General features: G+C 33.1%; 1 long non-coding RNA gene across 1 annotated transcript; it reads left to right on the top strand.

Annotated features, from left to right (window-relative positions):
- The first annotated feature begins 3296 nt into the window (after window positions 1-3296).
- LOC124098086 (uncharacterized) lies at window positions 3297-23608 on the top strand. Its single transcript, XR_006853467.2, has 3 exons — window positions 3297-3555; window positions 21493-21571; window positions 23413-23608. It is a non-coding gene; the product is annotated as an uncharacterized LOC124098086 (long non-coding RNA).
- The last annotated feature ends 761 nt before the right edge of the window (window positions 23609-24369 follow it).

Genomic DNA, 24369 nt, shown 5'->3' with positions numbered 1-24369 from the left:
AATATTTCCAGACATCTTTTGACATATATAGCCTCATGCATTTTAAGAAATAAAGAATAAAATAATTATGTGCATAATGAATTATAATTTTAATATAAATTATATTATATTTATAATTCCTATATTAATATAGGAATATAAAGAAGAAAACAGCTTCCTGAAACAAGTTAAGATTGCTTCACTAGGAATTTATTGAATTAATTTATAATTCAGAGAGTATTTCTAGGCATAATAGAAATCTACAGGGAATTTTTGGAAAATCTGCAATAAATTATGCTTATACTAGAGAAATTTAATTAGAGATTTTATCTAAAATCTATTGGAGTTTTGCCAGTCAGTCATTAGGTCTTATCCTTATTTGGAAGCCATCCTAAAATGTAACACTACCATATCCTGTAAGATATAGAGTGATTCTAAATCTAAATATTAAAATGAATAACAAATATTTCAAGCACATTATAACAACTTTGCAAATTTCTCTGATAATTAACAAATTGATGCCAAGAAAGCTATTTTTTAGACATTTCTTTACAACAATCAAATCCCAGTTTATTACCTTATTCCTATTAAAGAGTGTCATCATACATAGCTGAAACCAGTCTCCTCTATGTGTTGCATGACAATCTTCACATGATCGCCAAGGAAAACTGGAGACAGCATTACTTCTAAGGCACAACACCATCTTTTGTCTCTCTAAGAAAACAATAATCTTTCTTTAGGTTTATTTTAAGAATTATGTGTCACCAACCTGGAAATATTATATCAGAATACCTCAATATGGACTCAAAGATCTGCAGTTTAACAAGTCCCTTTTGACTTTTCTACCAAACCATGGAGAACTAACTTATCTTTTCTGTTGGTTCCCACTACATTTTATATGTGCAATTACTTGTTTATTTTTTTGGATTCCCTAGTAGACTGAAATATTTGAGAGGAAAGATATTATGTTTTATTAATTTATGCACACTTGAAATACAGCAAATACTGTATGATGCAAACTATGTATATTGAAAGAATGAATTTAGACAAATATTAATGTTTAAAACATAACCAGAAATTTGATGATAACAGTAATAAAATACTACAAAAGTGACAATAAGAATGGTATATAAATAATATCTTAAGCAAAAAAACCATTATATTTTATTAGAAAAATCTATGTTGAGAGAATAGCAAGAAATATGCCTGGAATAATGGGTAGTCTTGGTAAGATCAGAGGAGGTTTGAATATAAGTTTGAAGAATTTTAAATATAATCTATACAGAAAAAACTATTTATTGATGGAAAAATATTAAAAATGAATATATTATCATTTAAAAATATCTATAATAGCAAAATGTATCTAGTGTGGTAATGTAGGATCGATTATATAGTAAAGAAAGCAGAAACCACTGTAGTATGAGTAAAGGGATGGCAGAATATTGGTGTTACCAACTCTGGTGTTGTTTATTTCACATGCAGATTAATATTGAGAGAAAAATATTTATTTATAGACTATAATGTACAAAATATAAACATATCTTAAAGAGCTAAGTCAAACACAGAAATAAAGGATTTAACAATTACTTTTAAATTAAAATTTATGGTTTTTTGTTTGAAACCCTCTGTAATTTTATAATACATCATGATGACATCTGTATTATGGCTAGAAAATTTCATTATGGTATCTTTCCTAAATTTGGGGGGACAAGAACACATGTCATCAAATAACTTCAAATAAAACACATAAAGAATAAAGATACTAATTAATTTGCAATCTTAAAAGAAGGAAGCATAAAGGGCTATTGAAGAGTTAGAAATACTTTTAAATAATATTTAAATCAAGTTTTATCTATCTATCTATCTATCTATCTATATATATATATATATATATATGCTAATTATGAAACTCTTGCAAATTTTGGTTTTTAGGGGATTCTGGGGATCAAACCCAGGGCCTTGTGCATGCTAGCAAGTAGACTACCACTGAGCCATAACCCCAGACCCAACAATGCAAAATGTTTACTTTCTATAAGAAAGAAAGATAATCACCTATAGTCTTGAGAAGTTGGTAGTGGAGTAAATTATAAGGGTTTTATTTACCTTTGTTAGATTGAGAAATTTTAATATGTTGTTATCATATATTCTGGGGTTAATTAGAGTACTTTAAGAAGGAGCAGAGCGGATATCTGTTTTGTTTAAATACTAAGAGTTTAAAAAAATGGATAGCTAAACCTATCAAAGAATTTACAGCTCATGAAAAGACTAAATAAGTAATTTTTTGAAAAAAAAGATAAGTGGTATAACATTCTGCTATTTTGCATGGGAACAGATGGTTACAAAGGTAAAATGATGAGTCTTGATGAGGAAAATATATTTTTAGATGAAAGGAATGGAGATACTTTTATAGCATTGAGTTTACTTTATTAAAATGAGCAAAATAGTAATTATATGACAACAAAATAAGTGATGTAACAGGAAATGTTCAGTTAGAATTACTTTAAAATCATTTGGATCTGGAGAAAGCATTATGACTTGAAATGTTGGATGTGGAACAGATTCAAATGTTGCTCCACTTAATTGACCTAACTGGAATGAATCTAGCATTTAGGTCAGAGAGGTTTAGAGGCCAAGGAATTAATGACACAGTATCACTTATAAGTTTTAAGAAATTGTAATACCTGTTGGCAACTATTCTCTTATCTTTTTCACCTATTTTGATATGCAGAATTTTCATCAGAGAAGAAAATAATCTTAAATATCACATATGCAGTCAATCAAGGGGAACCCAGAAGAAAAGAGCCTGAGAAATCAATAACTTCCTCTCCTCCCTTCTACATATTTCCTTCTGGGAGACCTCATTCACTGGATTCAAGCAATTGGCAATGGACAATGAGTTGTATTAACAGTGTCTATATGGACAAGACTTGTGGGAACAAGAGAGTTCAACAGAGAATGGTGAATAATGAAACCAGAGGAAAAAGTTCAAGATAGCCAGTACCCCTTACCCAGTACCTCAGCAGCTATCAACAAATGTGTCCTAGGGATACACAGTAACCCTGTCTTCTGCCTTGTGCACCACTGCTGTCTTAGTTCCATTCTGTCACAACTGCCTTACATTCCATAGTAGGTACTCATTGCCAGAGACTTCTTCAGTGCTTTATTGTAGGAGGTGTAGCGACTAGTGCATGAAGTACTGCATACCTGGCATACACTAAGGGCGTCTGAGTGGCAAACCACTCCCCTGCAACTAGGCGTGTGAGTGGCGAACAGCTTACCCCATAGGCACAGCCCTGGGTGTGAGGCCGTGTGTTGCAGTCCCTGTGCTTGCTCCATGGCCCACTCCTCTATTGGTCGCTGCAGGGACAGTTGGCCAGCAATTGTATTGGTGGCTGCTTGTAATCAGCTTAGCTACTGCCTGAATATATATTCATGGTAACTGTACAATCAAATTAGGCCTGCTTCCTGCTTGGTCTCCAGAGGTCTTGATTAGAGACTCCGTAGCCAGTCTCCTCTACCCTGTTCCGTGGACCTCCTTACTGGACAAGAGAGTGCCCACACACAGAGCAACATCCAGTGAGTATAACAAAAATTACTAATAAAATTCCTCTCTTTTGCAGTCCTGGGGATTCAGTTTGCCACCATCATTCTCTACTCCTATTGCATTCCACATTCCTATTGTTCCATGTCTAGACCTACCCAGTGACTAATATTCTTTCTGCACTTTCACTGGGTCTGCTCATTCGACTGGAGTATTATTATGTGGCTGCCACTGCTGTTGGGCTCTTAGTTCAGTCCCCTAATTCCACTACTGCAAAACTTGGTCCCTACATGGTGAATCTGCTTCTGATGTTTAACATTCTTATTTATTTACCCCCCTCTATGGCCTTTAATTTACTTATCTTGAACAATAATCACATCCAACCAAATTCTTTCTTGCATCACTGTCACTATTGCCCAATATTGAACTCAGTACAGCTGGCCCTGTAAGGTTAGTGTCTATAACATTTTCTTCTGTTTCACACATTCAATTTAACGTGGAATATTAAATATCAAGGGCTTATATAATATCTATGCTATGCTATAATGTGAATTGCAAACAAGATAAACATCTTTCTTGTCCTTTCAGATATTATAGTCTAGTTGGTAACAGAGATAAGCATACATTCAAAAAAACATGATCAGTGCTAAAGTAAAAGGAATTGAAAATATAGCAAATAAAAGAAGCACAGTAGGATACAATTCAGATATAGAAAATCAAAATATTTTTCTAATAATAATTTTTTTTTATTTCTTAAGTTGTGTACCTTATGGGGCTGGGGATGTGGCTCAAGCGGTAGTGCGCTTGCCTGGCATGCGTGCGGCCCGGGTTCGATCCTCAGCACCACATACAAACAAAGATGTTGTGTCTGCCGATAAGTAAAAAATAAATATTAAAAAATTCTCTCTCTCTCTCTCTCTCTCTCTCTCTCTATCTATCTATCTATCTCCCTATCTCACTCTCTCTTAAAAAAAAAAAAGTTGTGTACCTTAGTTAAAAATTTATAAGGTAAAAAGGAAAATAGAAAAATCTGTGTGAATAATTGACAGTCAGGGGTATAGTCCTGTTAGGGGCAATCCTAGCCTTAGAAAAATTATGACACTTTGGAGAAATGGAAATCATTTGAATGATGTAAGAACCTGGACCTTCACTGTGTCATGAAACAATAGGAGAATTCATTAGTAGGAGTCAGAAATGATTAATGAAACTTAGATTTGGCAAGTTCTTAAAATCCATATTATGGTGTGTAGAACTATCCTAAGTGTTGAGATTCTCAGGGTTTTATTCAGTAGATGACAATATCATATATGCATGGTATAGTAATTCTTTGCCACCTAAGGTAGATAGGGAGTACAAGTCAGAAGAGAGAAAATGAAAATAATTTCCAAGTACAGTAACAAACAGAGATCCAAGCCCATTATAATGTCACAAGAGAGGTGACGGAGATAAGTAGATGTATTTGGGTTCAGGGAGGCTGAAGCAAGTGTAATTTTCAGGATAGAATAATGGAAAGAGAGAGAGATATACAATGAGGGACTATGAGAAATCTACATAGGAATCTCCTAGGGATTAAATCTGAATAGTTGTAATTTCATAACATGAAACTCGATGAGGCTTAAGAAAGAACTTTGTAAGATAAAAGTAGAGAGAAGATTTTTTAGAATTCATGCAAGCCTAGAAGACATTTGTGGTCTAAGGTTTCAATGAACACTCAGGATATTTATTAGATGGTCAATGTGATTTATGTTTTAAAAATAGAGGTAAAGTAATCTTATAATAAAGCTAAGCAAGCCTTGAAAAATCATAGCTTTAAAATACTAAAAGATCAAGCAGGTGTACATGTAATTTAGCTGTCTTTATTTTTAAAGTCAACAATGATATTTAGATCATGAATAATGTAATATTTATAATTTTTACTATCCCATCAATATACTATATATATACAAAAAAGGAAATAGAAATCATAACTTTAAGAAAAATCAGTAAAGAAATGTAGTCAGAAATGATGGAGATGATAGAATCATCAAAAACTGGCTTTTAAAGACCTACTAAAGTATGCTAGAAAATATAAAGGAAACATGAAAACTGAGAAGAGAGATGAAACAGGGAAAAAAGAACAAGTGGAACTTGGTGAACATTTTGAAAAAAAAAATTAGTAAAATTGAAAACATGGCAATAGAAGCTATTGAAAATAGAGACCAAAATAACCCCAGAGTCCAAGTGACCTGGAGAAAACTTCAAAGATCTAATAAATATGTAATGGAGCACAAAAGTAAAAGTAACGAGAAAATATCTGAGGAAGTAATAATCAAAAGGTTTCCAAATTCATAAGAACCATAAATCTTTAGTACCAAGAAAAGAAAAACAGAAAGAAAATTCTGAGTAAAATAAACACAAAACCCTAACAAACATCAAAATAAAATCACTGAAAATCACTAATAAGAAGAAAATATTTAAGCTAGTCAAGTTGGCTTGAAAAAGAAGGGTAAGAAATAAAAATATCTTTAAAAAAAACAGAATTATTTTTTGTTTTCTTTTTGTGAAAATCAAAGTTGTGAAAATTTATCACAACCACACTGAAACTACAAGAAATATTAAGGGAAATTTTAAGAACTGGAACAAATAAAAATCAAATAGAAACAGGAATCTACATAAAGAATAAAGAACAAAATAAAAGATAGAAGACGGTAGATTGGCATAAGGCAGCATTTCTCTTGTCTGGGCTACCAGAATTCAAGCAGTGGGAATTCTAAGTCTCCCCAAGGCTTTGAGTGAAAATTCCTGAGACTGCAGAGGCAGTCTGCTCTAGCAAAAACAGACTGTTTGACTTCATTTGATATTAACAAAATTTCTCCACTGGAGTTTATCAATCCAGGAGCCATCTTGGGACTTGTAGCAAGGTGGAGCGTACGGAAGCTGGAAACCCAGATCTGTAAGTTTACAGCTAGGTCTGTGTAATCCTGTCTGAGCTTATCTGAGCCTAGCTAACCTGTGGAAAGTCAGGAAATGGGAGCATTTTACCCAGGTGGAAAGCAGGTTAGAGAGAGATGTGGCCAGCTATAGTGGTCTGAAGGTTGAAAGAGAAGGTATGAGGGCATTTTGCTTTCAGCTGCCTGTCTAGGCTGTCTGGCATCCACTGGTTCCAGGGGGCCCATGCTAGCCAGCACACTCTGGTCCCCACACCAGCCTGATACTTGACTCTCTCCCCAGTCCCATCTGGCTTCCACCAGTCCCTGGGATCCACTGGATCTGGCGCCAGTTCAACGCCCAACAGGGCCCTCCATCTCCCTGTCCCCAGTCTCCCAACCCACAGTCCTTGGCCTGGACCACTGCTCCAGCTGCCCTGACTAGGCCTAGAACATCCCATCACCTGGCTTTGACCCACCCCATGCAGAACAAAAGACATAGACAACACCTATTGTTTGATTTTACACTATACATAATATGTGATTATGTACTGATTGTACTGATGGGAATTGCTATCCCCACATATTGTACCAATTAATGCTGGATATTAAGACAGGAACTAAGGACTTAGTCTATACTGCTATATTATTTGCATACATTGTTGCTATAATTGGGCTTCCTCTCCTCAATCTAAAAGGTATTATTAACATACGGGGACATTGTAAATTAATAAAATAGAAATGCCACAGCGTAGATCCATCCAGATAAATGGGTAGACACACAAACAATATGAAAAAGCAAGGGAACAAACCATTCCAAATAACCCAAACTATCTCTACAGTAGACTCATTGATACCACAGTGGAGGAAATATCAGAGATAGAATTCAGAAAATTCGTGGTTAAACTGTTCTATGAGGTAAAAGATAACATAAGAAATGAAATCAGGGAACAAATGCAAGAAACAAAAGATCATTTCAACAAGACAGAGATCCTAAAGAAGAATCAGTCAGAAATCCTTGAAATAAAGAAATCAGTAAACCAAATTAAAAATTAATTGGAAAGCATCATAAATAGATTAGACCACATGAAAGAGAGAGTTTCAGGCAATGAAGATAAAATATATAATCTAGAAAATAAAGCTAACCATGGTGAAAAGAAGTTAAGAGGCTATGAACAGAACTTCCAAGAATTATGCAATAAATTGAAAAGATCAAACTTAAGACATTGGGATAGATGAAGGCTCAGAGATGCAAAGGAACGCACAAACTTTTCAATGAAATAATTTCAGAAATTTCCCAACCCTTAAAAATGAGATGGAAAAACAAATACAGGAGGCTTATAGGACCCCAAATATATAAAAGCCAACAGACCTGGACCAAGGCACATTTTTTATGAAAATGCCTAACATACAGAATAAGGATAGAATTTTAAAAGGTGCCAAAGAAAAGCAATAGGTAATATTCAGAAGGAAACAAATCCAGATTTCAGCTTATTTATCAACCCAGACTCTCAATGATAGAAGGTCTTAGAATAATACATACCAAGATCTGAAAGAAAATGGATGCCAGCCAAGAATAATATACCCAGCAAAATTAAGCTTCAGAATTGATGATTAAATAAAATCTTCCAAAATAAACAAAAGTTCAAAAAAATTCACAACTAGAAAGCTTACTCTATATACTTGATAAAATATTTCAAGAAGAAAAATGAAAAAAAAAGAGGAAAACCAGAAAAGGGAGGAAGGACACTAGGAGAATAGTCAATCAAAGAAGAAATTAATTCAAAATAAAAACCAGAAATAAATCAAAATGACAAGGAAGAAAAATCATTTCTATGGGCTGGAGATGTGGCTCAAGCGGTAACGCACTCGCTTGGCATGCACAGGGTGCTGGGTTCGATCCTTAGCACCACGTAAAATAAAGATGTTGTGTCCACCGAAAACTGAAAAATAAATATTAAAAAATTCTCTCTCTCTCTCTCTCTCTCTCTCTCTCTCTTAAAAAAATCATTTCTAAATAATAATACTGAATGTAAATAACCTAAATTCACCAAACAAAAAACAGGTAGATTGGATTAAAAAAATAAGACCCAACAGTATGCTGTCTCTAAGAGATTTACCTCATAAGCAAAGACATCCATAGGCTGAAGGTAAAGGGTGGGAAGCAAACATATTATTGACATAGATCTCATCAACAAGTAAGGAATTCTAACTTCATTCAAATAAAGTGGACTTCAAGCCAAAGTTAATAAGAAGGGATAAAGAATGACATTTCATAGAGCTTAAGGGAATTATACATCAACAAGTCATAACAATTTTAAATATTTATGCCCCAAACAGTGGAGCACCTATGTAAATCAAAGAAACCCTTCTCAATCTTAAGAATCAAATAACTATACTACAGAGCAATAGTAACAAAAACAGCATGGTACTGGTACCAAAACAGGCGGGTGGACCAATGGTACAGAATAGAGGACACAGAAACCAATCCACAAAACTACAACTACCTTATATTTGATAAAGGGGCTAAAAGCATGCAATGGAGGAAGGATAGCATCTTCAACAAATGGTGCTGGGAAAACTGGAAATCCATATGCAACAAAATGAAACTGAATCCCTTTCTCTCGCCATGCACAAAAGTGAATTCAAAATGGATCAAGGAGCTTGATATCAAATCAGAGACACGCCCTCTGATAGAAGAAAAAGTTGGCTACGATCTACATTCGGTGGGGTCGGGCTCCAAATTCCTCAATAGGACACCCATAGCACAAAAGTTAATAACTAGAATCAACAAATGGGACTTACTCAAACTAAAAAGTTTTTTCTCAGCAAAAGAAACAATAAGAGAGGTAAATAGGGAGCCTACACCCTGGGAACAAATCTTTACTCCTCACACTTCAGATAGAGCCCTAATATCCAGAGTATACAAAGAACTCAAAAAAATTAGACAATAAGAGAACAAACAACCCAATCAACAAATGGGCCAAGGACCTGAACAGACACTTCTCAGAGGAGGACATATAGTCAATCAACAAGTACATGAAAAAATGCTCAACATCTCTAGCTGTCAGAGAAATGCAAATCAAAACCACCCTAAGATACCATCTCACTCCAGTAAGATTGGCAGCCATTATGAAGTCAAACAACAACAAGTGCTGGCGAGGATGTGGGGAAAAGGGTACACTTGTACATTGCTGGTGGGACTGCAGATTGGTGCAGCCAATTTGGAAAGCAGTATGGAGATTTCTTGGAAAGCTGGGAATGGAGCCACCATTTGACCCAGCTATTCCCCTTCTTGGTCTATTCCCTAAAGACCTAAAAAGAGCATGCTACAGGGACACTGCTACATTGATGTTCATAGCAGCACAGTTCACAATAGCAAGACTGTGGAACCAACCTAGATGCCCTTCAATAGATGAATGGATAAAAAAATGTGGCATTTATACACAATGGAGTATTACTCTGCATTAAAAAATGACAAAATCATAGAATTTACAGGGAAATGGATGGCATTAGAGCAGATTATGCTAAGTGAAGCTAGCCAATCCCTAAAAAACAAATGCCAAATGTCTTCTTTGATATAAGGAGAGTAACTAAGATCAGATTAGGGACGAAGAGCAGGAGAAGAAGATTAACATTTAACAGGGATGAGAGGTGGGAGGGAAAGGGAGAGAGAAGGGAAATTGCATGGTAATGGAAGGAGACTCTCAGGGTTATACAGTGGAGGGGGTAGAGAGAGAGGAGGGGAGGGGAGGGGAGAGGTGGGGAGGGGGGAGGGGGGAGGATGGGAAAGGCAGCGGAGCACAACAGACACTAGTATGGCAATATGTAAATCAATAGATGTGTAACTGATGTGATTCTGCAATCTGTGTATGGGGTGAAGGTCGGAGTTCATAACCCACTTGAATCAAAGTGTGGAATATGATATGTCAAGAAATTTGTAATGTTTTGAACAACCCACAATAAAAAATTAAAAAATAAAAAAAAAATAAAAAGAATCAAATAAACCACAGCACAGTAACACTGGGTGACTTTAACATGCTTCTCTCATCACTAGATAGATCCTCCAAACAAAAAACTAAATAAAGAAGATATAGAATTAATGAATACAATAAATAACTTAGATTTAACAGACATATATAGAATATCTTATCCATCAAGGCATGAATATACTTTCTTCTCAGCAGCACATGTATCCTTTTCTAAAAAAGACCATGTTTTAGGCCACAAAGCAACTCTTAGAAAATTAAAAAAAAATGGAGATAACACCTTACATTCTACCAGATAATAAGGGAATAAAATTAGAAATCAATGACAAAATAAAAAATAGAAGATATTATAACACCAGGAGTCTAAATAAAATGCCATTTAATGACCAAAGGATACAATAATAGTAGTCAGGGGTGAAATTTAAAAGTACTTAGGGGTAAATGATAATCATGACACAATTTATCAAAATGTCTGGAATAACATAAAGGCAGTTGCAAGAGGAAAGTTCATTGCACTGAGTGCATTCTTTAAAAGAATAGAAAGTCACCAAACAAATGGAATAACATTATATCTTAAAGCCCTAATAAAAGAACAGGCCATTATTAAAAGTAGTAGAAGACAGGAAAAAATCAAAATCAGTGCTGCAACCTGTAAAATTTTAAAAAAAAATCAAAAAAATAGACAAAACAAAAAGTTGAGTCTTTGAAAAGATAAATAAAATTGAAAAAAACATTGGTCAAATTACTGAAGAAAAGAAAACTCAAATTACTAAAATTTGTGATGAAAAAGGAAACATCACAGACACTACTGAAGTTCAGATGATAATTAGAAATTATTTTGAAAATCTGTACTATAATAAAATAGAGAATCATGATGACATTAACACATTTCTAGAGACATATGACCAATCCAAATCGAAACAGGAAGAAATAGAAAATTTAAACATCAATTTCAAGCAATGAAATTGAAGATGCCATCAAAAGCCTATGGACAAAGTAAAGCCCAAGACCAGATGGGTTCTCAGTCTAGTCCTACCAGATGTTCAAAGAAGAACTTAGACCAATACTCCTCTAATTATTCCCTGAAATAAAGAGGGAGGAAACCCCTCTAAACTCGTTCTATGAAGCTATTATCATCCTGATATCAAAACCAGAAAAAGATACATCAAGGAAAGAAAACTTTAGGCCAATATCCTCATTAACACAGATGCAAAAATTCTTAATAAAATCCTGGCAAATAAAAAAGATAATTCATCACGGTCAAGTGAGGTTCATTCCAGGGATACAATTTGGTTCAACATACAGAAATCAATAAATGTAATTCATCACATCAATAGACTTAACAAAAAGAATCACATGGTTATCAAATATATACAAAAAAAGCATTGGACAAAATACATCATCCATTTATATTCAAAACACTAGAAAAAGTAGGGATAGTAGGAACATACCTCAACTTTCTAAAAGTTATGTATGCTAATCCCAAGGCCAACATCATTCGACATGGAGAAAAATTAGAAGGATTCCCTCTAAAAACTGGAACAAGATAGGGATTTTATTCAACATAGTCCTTGAAATCCTGGCCAGAGCAACTAGACAAAAGAAAGAAATTAAAGGAATAGGAATAGGGAAAAAAAAAAAAACCCTCCAACTATCCCTATTTGCTGATGACATGATTCTATATTTAGACAATCCAAAAAATTTCACCAAAAAGCTTCTTGAACTCATAATCAAATTCAGAAAAGGAACAGGATATAAAATTAACACCCCTAAATCTATTGTGTTCCTATACACCAATGACTAACCAGCTGAAGGAGAAATCATAAAAACTATCCCATTCACAACAGCCTGAAAAAAAAAGTACTTGGGACTCAATCTAACAAAAGAGGTGAAAGACCTTCACATTCAAAATTACGGAACACTAAAGACAGAAATTGAAAAACATCTTAAAAAATGGAAAGACCTCCCATGTTCTTGCATAGGCAGAATTAATATTGTCAAAATGGCCATACTACCAAAAGCACTATGTAGATTTAATGCAGTTTCCATTAAAATCTGATGATGTGCTTCATAGAAATAGAAATAACAGTCACAAAATTCATTTGGAAAAATAAGAGGCCTAGAATAGCCAAAGCAATATTTATCAAGAAATATAATGCTGTGAATGGATAATTATGAATGTAATGCACTCCACTATTGTCATGCATTAAGAAATAAATTTTTTTAAAAAAGAAAAGAAATATAATGCAAGAGGCATCACAATACCAAAACTTAAATTATATTACAGAGCTATAATTTTTTTAAAAATGGCATGGTATTGGCACAGAAATAGACCAATGGAACAGAAGAAGACAAAGAGAAATACCCACATAAGTACAGTTATAGAAGACAAAGAGAAATACCCACATAAGTACAGTTATCTCGTACTGGACAAAGGCACCATAAACATACATTGGAGAAAAGACAGCTTCTTCAACAAATGGTGCTCGGAATACTGGAAATCCATATGTAGTAGACTGAAATTGAACTCCTATATCTTATCTTGCACAAAATCAATTCAAGTGGATCAAACCTTGGCATTAGACCAGAGACCCTGCACTTAGTAGGAAGCAGTAGTATGCCCAACTCTCCATTATATTGGCTGAGGAACAGACTTCCTTAATAAGACTCCTGAAGCAAAAGAAGTAAAATCAAGAATTAATAAATAGGATGGCATCCAACTAAAAAGTTCTTCACAGCTAGTTAAAAACATGAACCAAGAGCCTACATAATGGGAGAAAATCTTTACCATTCGCACCTCAGATAGACCATGATTAATCTCCAAGTTGTACAAAGAACTCAAAAAAACACCAAAAAGACAATAATAATGCTGGTGTGGTGGAGCATGCCTATAATCCTATCCACGTGGGAGGCTGATACAGAATGATCTCGAGTTCAAAGCCAGCCTCAAAAATGGTGAGGTGCTGAGCAACTCAGTGAGACCCTGTCTCTAAATAAAATACAAAATAAGGCTGGGGATGTGGCTCAGTGGTCGAGTGCCCCTGAGTTCAATCCCCAGTACCAAAAAAAAAAAAAAAAAAAAGACAACCCAATCTCCCAATCAATAAATGGGCAAAGAAACTGAACAGGCACTTCATAGAAGAAGAAATACGAATGGTGAACAGTATAGGAAAAAAATATTCAACATCTCTAGAATTAGAGAAATGCAAATTAAAACTACACCAAGATTCCATCTCACTCTAGTTAGAATGACAATTATCAAAAATAAATTTTGGCAAAGATGTGGGGAAAAGGGTTCTCTCACACATTGTTGGTGGGACTGCAAATTTCCACTCTGGGAAACAGTATGGTAATTCCTTAGAAAATAAAATCACCATTTGACCCAGTTATCCTACTTCTCAGCATACACTCTAAGGACTTAAAATCAGCATACTTCAGTGATACAGCCACATCAATGTTTATAGCACTCAATTCACAATACCAAGCTAAAGAATCAACCTAGGTGCCCTTCAACACATGAATGAATAAAGAAAACATGGCATATATACATAATGGAATATTACTTAGCTATAAAGAAGAACAACATTATGGAATTCGCCAGTAAATGGATGGAACTGGAGAGTATCATGCTAATTGAAATAAGCTGGTTCTCCCCCAAAAATGGTCAAATGTTCTCTCTGATTTGTGGATGCTAACTTATAACTAGGGAGGATAGGGAGGGGAAGTGTAGAAATTCATTAAATGAAAATCTATTTCTCTCCATTTCTACTCAATGTTGAATGAAAAATGATGAGATTGGAAAACCTACTTGGAAGTTTCTAAACAATTGAATGTTTACAGAAGAATTAGTAACACAATATGTAAAGTGTATAATATATAAATGTGTGACAACAAGAAGACAGAAGATGAGCAGGATGAACATAAATATACTTTTGAAATTTTTTACCCAGATTAAATTCATTCTTTGTAAGAACACAGAGGACATTGGAAAAATTGGCCCAAAAACTACTATCAGTAAATTTGAAAATATTGACATTATGTGTAGTATCACTTCTAATAAAATAGAATTAAATTATAATCTATAAAATATTTGAAATACCTTCTACTACTTGAAGACATGATTACTAAACATTATCCCTATTCTTACTAAATTGGATTAGACATTTGACACAAGTCCATTCAAAGCTCTACATGAATTTTTTGTGATAGAAATTGACAAGTTGATTTTAAAGTTCATAAAAAAATATATGAAAGGTCTAGTATATACACATAAAGTTTTAGTATTGCCCTCAAAATTAATTTAGAAGTATTATACGTGGCCGTATAACCAATGTGATTCTGCAACCTGTACAAAGACACAAATGGTGTGACTATACATTGTATATAACCAGACACATGAAAAATTGTGTTCTATATGTGTAACATAAATTGTAATACAGTCTGGTTTCATAGATAACAAATTAAAATAAATAAAAAAGAAGTATTATAATTCATATACTTTAGTACCATACAAGGGTAGACATATAAACAAATGTACAAATTAATAAAGAAACAGAGAACCAAAATATGATGTGTTTTTGCACATATGTGTATGTGTATATGATTTTGACAGTGCCCAGAATATATTAAATGCAAAATACTGGTCTTTTCTGTTAATTAGTGCACCTCAAAACTACTGCACACCATGAGAAAAAATATATTCAAATGGATTCCAGAATTAAATGAAATGCCCAAACTGTATGTCTCCTAAAAGAGAAAATTATAGCCATACTAGTTCATGAAAGATTTTTCACACTAAGATTAAGTGCACAATTTTAAATGGTGAATTAGAATAGGATACTTATTAATTGGTTTCCAAAGACACCACTAAGAAATGAATGGGCAATGTATAGAGTGAAAAACAAAAACGGTTTTTTTTTCATGTTTTCAGTTTCATTTTTATAATTGACTAGTATTCAGTAAGAAAAGCAACCCATTAAAATGTTGCCCAAAATTTTGAATAGTTCATAAAAGATGGTCAATGAGTACATGGAAAGATACTCAAAATTAAGTGTTTTCAACAATTGATGTGTATGGTTAGCAACTGAAACTGTAATATTTTGCTGATAGAAAAGTAAAATAATACAGCCATTTGGGAAAACAATGTGGTAATTTCCTATGAAGTAAAAAATACATTTACCATAAAATTTAAAAGATATGTATTACTACATTTACCATATTTACCCTCAAAAATAAAGATATAAGTCACAAAAGTCACAAAATATCTTTGCATCAGTGTTAAAGTGTAATTACAGCCCTATCCACACACACACACACAAAAAAAAGAAAAATCCCAATCTGAAAATAACTTGGATGTTCATTAACAAATGAAAGGCTTAAGAAATTATCTTCAGGTGTTAAAAATTATCTAAATCTTGATTGTGATTAAATCAAACATTTACAAGTTTTCAGATTCTAATATAACAAGGATATATACACCCATATTTGTTCATGTATTGATTTAAAAAATAGCTCTGATCTTTCCTTAAATTCGGGTATCTATTTTTATATCAGCATCTTTTGATTTGGTGTCTCTGCTTTTCTCTTTACCTTTTCTTCAGTGCTCACAACTATATCTCCTTAATATCTGCTATATAAATTGATGGATGGATGGATGGATGGATGACTAGCAGCAAGACAAAGGAACAAACAGAAAACCCCCAGCTGTTCCACAAAGTACTTCCCTTCCCAACTGGAATAAATCCCAGACCACATTTCTTCAATAACCACTTTTTAAAGAACCATTTCTATCACTGGCACCTCTCTGCTAGATGCTGCCTCGTTTGAGCCAGGCCATACTGTCTCCTTTTCACTGCCTTTTTTCCTGCACCATCTGTTGGACACATGCAGACCCACCATTACTCCTGAAAATATAGTCTTATGCAATTCCAACTGCAAGTATGTGAAGAAGGCTTCTGGTATTTTAAATTGAAAGTAGGAAATGATATTCATGATTAGGTGTGTTTCTAAATAATGCTCTTGAGCTAACTCTCAATATTTTAATGGTAAGAAAGTGTATTTCAATACGATCCATTTTATCTATTAAAAATAGTGAGAGAGAAAGCTGAGGTTACACAGTGTATAATATAGGATTGAACAGAGAAGATTTTTATTTATATAAGAAAGCTGACATGGACTCATTTAGATACCTTGCTAAGAGGAAAGGTTACATTATTTTAGTAAAGGTCATTGTAATATTTGAAAGCCTTTAAAAGAAAAAAATAGTAAGTTGGAATTTGTTGAACTATTGAGCAGGGCAATATATATTCTGACTTAAAGCCAGCTAAAGAGATGTCATTGTGATAGTACAAAAGTATATTTTAAAACCATACAGTATTCTAGGGAATGATAAAATTTACTTGGCTAAGAGAACCAATTGAACAGAAATAGAATTTGGTATTAGCCCCCTGTTTTAATTAACTAATAATCAATCTTATATAAGAAAGGACTCCAGATTTTATATGTGCTTAAACTCCTTTCTTGAATTCCAAACATTCCTTGTATATACCAAATAAGTGACACAGTTTAATTAACACTACTTTGGAAATGTAATTAGATTTTCTTATTCCAATGTTATTTCCTTCTTTATTCTCTTCTGAAACATTCTTACTAACAGAAAGAAACATCAGGAATAAATACTTAAAATAGATGAATGACTTTTTGAACTTCTGTCTTGTCACATCAGCACACAATGCCTTAACTATTATAGTGAGAGCTGAATTTCCTACATTTAGAGTTTAACCCAAGTTCAACTATTGTTTTCATTTAAATTTTTTTTTCCAAAAGAAAAATAAAAGGTAAACTGATATGGTCTTCATATTCCAAAGAAGGTCTGGGGATATTTGGGACATTTGGGATATTTGGGGAAGAATTTTGTGCTCATCATATTCATCTTTCTGTCCTATACTGTCACTAGAGGATTGTGCCTTACCAGTCACCACTGAAAGAATCAAAAACAACAATAAAGTAATAGTTCCCAACTAACATTTTCTTTTCTTATTTTTAGGACCATTATTATTTTATTTCATGACTAGTAAATGAAAATGATATAGTCATATAGAAGAATGGGCATCAAAAATATTTGTTCCGTGTGTTAAATATAATAGGCATCCACATCATGTACCACCACAAGAATGGGATCCTAATTAAAATAAGTTTATTCCATGTATGTATAATATGTCAAAATATATTCCACTGTCATATGTATCTGAAAAGAACAAACACAAAAGAAAAACAATATAATAGGCATGCCATTGTTTATAAAAAATGTAACCAATAATTTTTCTAAAGTGTTCATTTTAGAAAAATCTCTAAATTACTTGTTGAAACCATTTTATCTTTTGGTGTTTCTCATTTCTTTTTTATAGTTTTTTTTTTAATTAGTTATACATGACAGTAGAATTTATTCATGTGAACAAGTCAAAGCACACACTTGCAAGGCTGAAAAAGAGCATATGAAAAATAACCTGCAATCTAGCATGAAGACAAAGGTTAACATAGACTTGGAAAGGTCATTAGTGAGGAAAAACTGAATGAATGAAAATGCCCTTGGGAGACTTAGGATTCTGGCAGTGAGGTAGCTACTGACAAGCAATGAGTTGAGAAAACAGGAGAAATTTGTTTTGTTTGGGGCATTTATTGTATTTTATTTGTCGTATTTCACATTTTGTGGAAGGACACATAAATGTTTGGCTTGGATTTTCTGTTTACTCACTTCTAGATGTTTTGGGTTCAGGAGCAAAGTATGGCATATGTTTAGTATGTTATTGTAATCCTTGTATGTATTCAACTATCCTACTTTTATCCATCTTTAAACATCTTCTCCGGTGTTATGTTCAAACAAGAACATTTTTTTTTCAAATATCATGATTTAACTTTGGAAAGTTTATCTAAATATCTGATAGTAACTGGAAGAGACATAGCTTTCCTGTCCAGGATAACTTCCAAATTTTACTTGAACTTGTTACTCTTTCTCCTTTCTTGTAACCACAGCTGCTTGCCTTGATTCTGAGATGACTTATTTATTGATTTATTTATGCATGTAGTCCTGGGCACTCTACCAAATGAGCTATATCCCCAGCTAGCCCTGGGTATTGAACCTAGGGCCTTACAGTGCCACTGTCATGGCTGTCATGGCTGTCATGGCTCAGTGTTGTAGTGCTTGCCTCCTATGCACACAGGCACTGGGTTCAAACCCCAGTTCTGGAATAAATAAATAAATAAATAAACATTTGACAAATGTATGCAGTTATTATTCAGCAACCCAATCAAAATACAAAACATTTTCATCACTCCCAAAATATTCTTTCCTGATGTTTTACAGTAAATCTCTTTTCCTCACTCCTAACCCAGGTCAACAACTTGGTAAGGAGTAGTACCCATTTTATATGTGCTTGTGATTAATATGCTAATATTAAGGAGTTTGGGTTTAAGTTTTTGAGGGTAATTAGTCAGCAGTTTTAATGTATTAGATGTTGTTATTAAGATAATGCTAGCATCCTATGAATCTAGAAATGTTTCTTTCCTTATTTTTCTTCCAGATTTTCTTTTGTAACTTTTTTTTTCTGTAGATTGAAAGATATTGATTTGCCTTCCCAGCAAGATTCACTAGGAAATTTTTAGCTACTCTATCCATGAAAAACTGTCAAGTTGAGTGATTTTCCTGCTGACAGTGAATTTGTTCTTTGTTATGTTCATCATGGAGCTTTTATTCTACACTGCTTCTGTAAATTGCTCCGTGATCAAGTGCCCATCTTTTTTGTCTACATGCATCAAAAACACTGGCCTCAGTTATGGATATCTGTCTCCAAAACTTGTAGTGACAAATATAATGATTAAGTGGAATAAATTTCTTAGATATTTGTAAATATTATCTGTTATTTTCTGTGATATTGTTTTGTCCTTCAGCATAATGAAAAAGAATGGATTGATAAATAATGTGCCTATTGCAAAAATTTTTTCACGGCTTTTCTGTATCATTAATGTTTACCACTATAGAGTAATGCAATATCTTAAATATTCAAATTTACTTATTACCAGTTCAAAGACTTGCAACTGTGTGGTAAAATATTATTCCCACATATTCATTCCACCTCCTAGGGGTGAGCACTCATTCCTTTTCCGTGAACTTCTATAAGTTTTGGTGAGGTGATTTTTATTCTGGGCCATGTACTATCTTAACATGTACAACAATTTTTACAAGAAAATTGGTTTTTCATAGAACAGCATGAAGCAAAAATAAATATAGAGAACATTTAAAAATATGTTGTAACTGCCATAAATCTTCACTTTCAGAAAGGCAGAAATCTACTTCAATTTTCAAGCTATGTTTTAAACAACTAACAATGATTATTGACATTTTCAGATGGTAACCAAGAATCTATCATTTTGACTAGAAGCAGAAACAAACTTGGCAAGCACAAAACCTATTACTGCACCTTTAATAATTCAGATATTCATTTCCATACACTTCAGTTCTTTCCATGATTCTAATACCCCAAAGAATTATCTACAGTGCCTTATATTTCATCAAAATAGCAGGTATGCTTAGTAAAAATCAAAGATAAATGGCATGGCCCGTTTTTGTTCAACAAAGACAATTTATTTTTGTAAGTTATACTTGAGATTTACTGTCCAGTAAGTTAACTACATTTCTGGTAAGTTAACTACATTTACTACAGTTTAGTACTGACAAATTAGCAGCCTTTATTGCTACTAATCACAATCTACCAAGGTACAAGTAGTAGTCATTTTCCCATGTTTTGTTTTGTGGCCAGGATAACATGACTTTTGGCACCCTGTGAACTTTTGTAAATAGTCTAGTATATTTGAAATAACAATTATATGAAGATATTATCAACTTGTACATTCATTTATATTTAGTAAATGACAGGCAAAGTCAACCTAACAAAAAAATAAAAACATATCATGTTTACCCTTTATGGATTATGATATACAATACATAGTTTGGTTTAAAAACTTCAGTAGAATTGAGATAATTCCATATTTTGCTTTAATTGTATAAATAATGTAGATGTAATTTTCCATTTGAACTGCCTATAATTACTCAACAAATATGTTTCCTAGCCACTAAAATCCCAGAACTTTTGAAGCAGTTTCTCTGTGTGGATGTTTAAATAATATGATTCATCTTTCAACAATATAACCTGCTTGAATCACTGCAGTTCTTGAAAAATGGACATCAGAAAATGGACATACTTTATAAAATATACATTTTGTCATGTTTCATCTTCTTTGTAGAGAATTTGGCACTGGGAGAGGTCGGTCTATAACAATGTAGATAGTGACAGAGCAATACAGTGTAGTTTTTTTCAGGTTTCTTGACTTCAAGTCTAATATTTGTACCATTATAGTTCAATTGGGGAAGAAAAGAAGTCATAAAAACACTTCCATCTGGCATTTGCCAAATGGAAACAGAGTGAAAATTTCACTGCGTGACACAAATCCAGTTTAGAAGCCCATGCTCTGACATCAAATGAGTTGCTTAATAATTTACTGTGTGTAAATAAACCTTGGATACATTTAAATTCTCATTCTTTATTAACTTATTTATACAAAATACTCCTAACATGTCTTGAAAGTTCTATAGTGTGTAGTAAAGGGATTTTAAAATTATGTGACAAGAAAAACCACACTTGGTAGAAATGATTCTTAGGTCACTCACTTTATGTCTGTTATTTTTTGCAAATAATAGACTTTATAAACTAAGTGTCCATTTGTTTGGATTATTCAAAATTTTTTTCAAGGATCATTTAAGATAAATATCCTTACAAAGTCTCATCAAGGCTCATTTTATTTTCTAAAATTTGAATTGAACTCAAATACAACACCATGGTGATATAAATTTATCCATGGGATTATGGTTTATTGTAAAATCACATATCAATGGTCTAGGATGGACTTGAGTATATCTGAGCAAGTTCTCTGCATTTGTGCAAAAAAAAAAATGTTGATTCTCCAATGGCATCACTCACTCTCATATGTCCTTCTACCATTAAACCCTGTACTTCCTTTTCAGGTTCTTCCTTCTCTGCCTTTACCACAGTATAAATTCTGAATGGTTTCAGAAATTGTGGATGAACAAACACAGACTCTGGGTAATAATTACTGTCTTTTTTGTTGTTGTTTTAATGCAGGCACTGAGATGAAATGCTAACAGGGCACATTTCTTGAGGAATCTGGGTTAGGGCGATGTTGGTTACTGATCCATTACAGGTTTGTAAAGCTCTTTTCCCAAGTGCATGGACATCACAATTTAGGGGATTCCACATCATTCTGAGATTTCACCTGGAAACCCAAAGTCTTGACTAAGGTTCATCCAACTTGGTTGAATCCAAACTCTAATTTTCAATCCAAAATGGTTCTAAAACTATATACTCAGATCATTAGCTTTCCAGCTCCTCTGGTCTGCTGGATTTACTGGAATTTATTGCCCTCCCATGTACAAGTTAGAAACTAGTCAATGGTGTGAAGAAGAATTGGTGTTGTGATCATTTCGCTTCAATTTTCTCTTCTCTAGAATAAATAAACACATTTGCTACCAAGAAGAAGGAAAAATAGAATGGAAGAGAATTTCTCCACCTATTTTCTTTAAATCTACCAATTGGATAAACCATCCTAGGTCAGAGAGATAAAAACAGAAGAGAGAAGTCAGTCATGATACATTAATTGAATTCCCTCCAAAGGGAAGAGTAATCAGGAAATGAAAATGAGTGTTCCTTCCATCAGAGCTTGTAATTATGACACAAGAGTGAATAATGAGGTATATGCAGGGTAAGTTTTATTTTATTGTAAACTGCATTCTTTTTTTCAGAGAGCTGTCAGGTGTTCATCAACCCTTTACCATAAAAAATTTTTTTTTCTAAATTACAAAATTAAGCCTTTTTTAGCAAAATTTTTACCTTGGAAAATAAAGAAATTTTTAAAACTTTATTCATGCTTTAAAGAATGTTGGCAGCATAAACATGAAGTGTGTTTTTGACAAGATTGGGGAAATAATAGAACATCTTATTTTATTCAAACCATGATGCACTTTGAATAGATAGCTAAAATGAAGGAAAAAAGAAATGTTTGCCAAATGCATATGCTTTGGGAACACTAAATTGTCATCATTTTCCTTCAGTAATTTGATACTGTGAAGAATGTTTATCAGAAATGATATAAGAATTAATATGTGTATGATAATTATAAGTGCATTACATTTTTACCAAGAAAGTAGAAAGACAATTTCCATTGTCAAAATACATATATGAAACTAAAAGTGATTTTGAGAAAATAAGGAAAATTTTCTTAGAACTGTTTAAAATTGGTTTGTTTGTTCATTCAATCAATGTTTACTTTGTAACAGACACTAAGATAGGTACATTAGTTATGATCTGTGACCAAATTATTTTTCTTATACAATTATAAAATATTATATTTAAATCATTTAGAAAATTCTAAAATACAATTATATAGAATTTGTAATCAAGATAATAAAAAGTGAATTAAATAAATATTAATATTTATTTTACAGAAATAGAAACAATTAGAAACAAAAATGGTATCAAGATAATAGGTTAAGATAATATAAAGGTTAAATACTCCACTTAAAAACTAACTGCTGGACTTTCAATGTCATTCTGAAAGCTCATGTCATTTCATCCGTCTGTATTTCTAGGAATATATGAATCTTGACACCAAAGGCATACTGAAACCTAAATGCAGGCATTTTACACAGATTAGACATGGATGTTGCTGTGATTTGAATGATGCTCCTCCAAAATTCATCTTGAAACTTAATTCCTGACATAATAATATTCAAAGTAGAGCATTTGGGAGGTTGTTAGGTTAATGAGGGCTATTCCCTCATGAAAGATTAGATTTTTAATCAAATGGTCTTCACATAGCATTTGATTTTTTGTTTCACTTTTGCCCTTCCACCTCCTGCCCTGTGAAGACACAGTGATCCTCCTGCAGAGGGCTCAGCAACAAGGTGCCATCATGGAAGCAGAGACCATGCACTCACCAGATATCAAAACCTTGATCTTCAGAACTGTGAGGAATAAATTTGTGGTATTTTTTTATAGAAGCAGAAAATAAACTAAGACAGATATAAAAGGATATCAAAGAGATTATCAACCGAAAACAGTAATTGAGATGCCATTTTAAAAAGTACTATCAGTATTCTTGTCCTATCATAGTAATAAGCACAAAATATTTTCTTCCAAGGTGTTTTAGTTTAAGGGTGTTATATTGTACCTATATTTTATTCCACAGTGGAGAGAGTCATTTGACTCAAGTCATTAGTTCAAATGCCTCCTGCATTTCTATGGTGTCTTGTAATGGAAAGAATAAAGTACTTCAGTGAGAGATAAGTGCCATTAGTAAGTCAAATATAGAAAACATTTTACAGAATTAATAGAAGGAAACAAATTTTGGCCTAACTAATTGATAAAGATTTGTTCCTATTACGTATTGTTTGATGCAGATATTGACAAATTCCAGACTCAGATATTGATAAATTCCAGACTCAGAAACTAAGTATGATATAGGTGTTATTATTAAAATGTCCCATGATTTAAGAATGAAAGCTTGGAGGAATCAATGATAAGACACAGGCAAGAGGATTACGAGAACCAAAAAGATATATCAAAAGAAATTTTGAGATCAGGGAAACTATAGATTTAGGTGGTTGAGTAGTGTCATGTGTTTTACCTTTGAGATTTCAGTTTTATTTAATCAATTGTTCAATAAGTATTTATGAATGTTCACTATGTTCAAAATTAAAACCAAACCAAATGCTATGAGATAGGGGTTCAATGGGGGGAGGGTAAATTCTTGGGCCTTCATTTATAATTTATTGCTGAAAGTCATCTTCTTCTCCCCTACTCTTGCAATGTATGGAATGAACCTT

This window comes from Marmota monax, unplaced genomic scaffold, assembly GCF_021218885.2.
Source record: "Marmota monax isolate L192 unplaced genomic scaffold, Marmota_monax_Labrador192_F-V1.1 WCK01_AAM20220418_F8-fsc00308, whole genome shotgun sequence".
In the NCBI taxonomy this organism is placed as follows: Eukaryota; Metazoa; Chordata; class Mammalia; order Rodentia; family Sciuridae; genus Marmota; species Marmota monax.
This window is presented reverse-complemented; position numbering and strand designations above follow the sequence as displayed.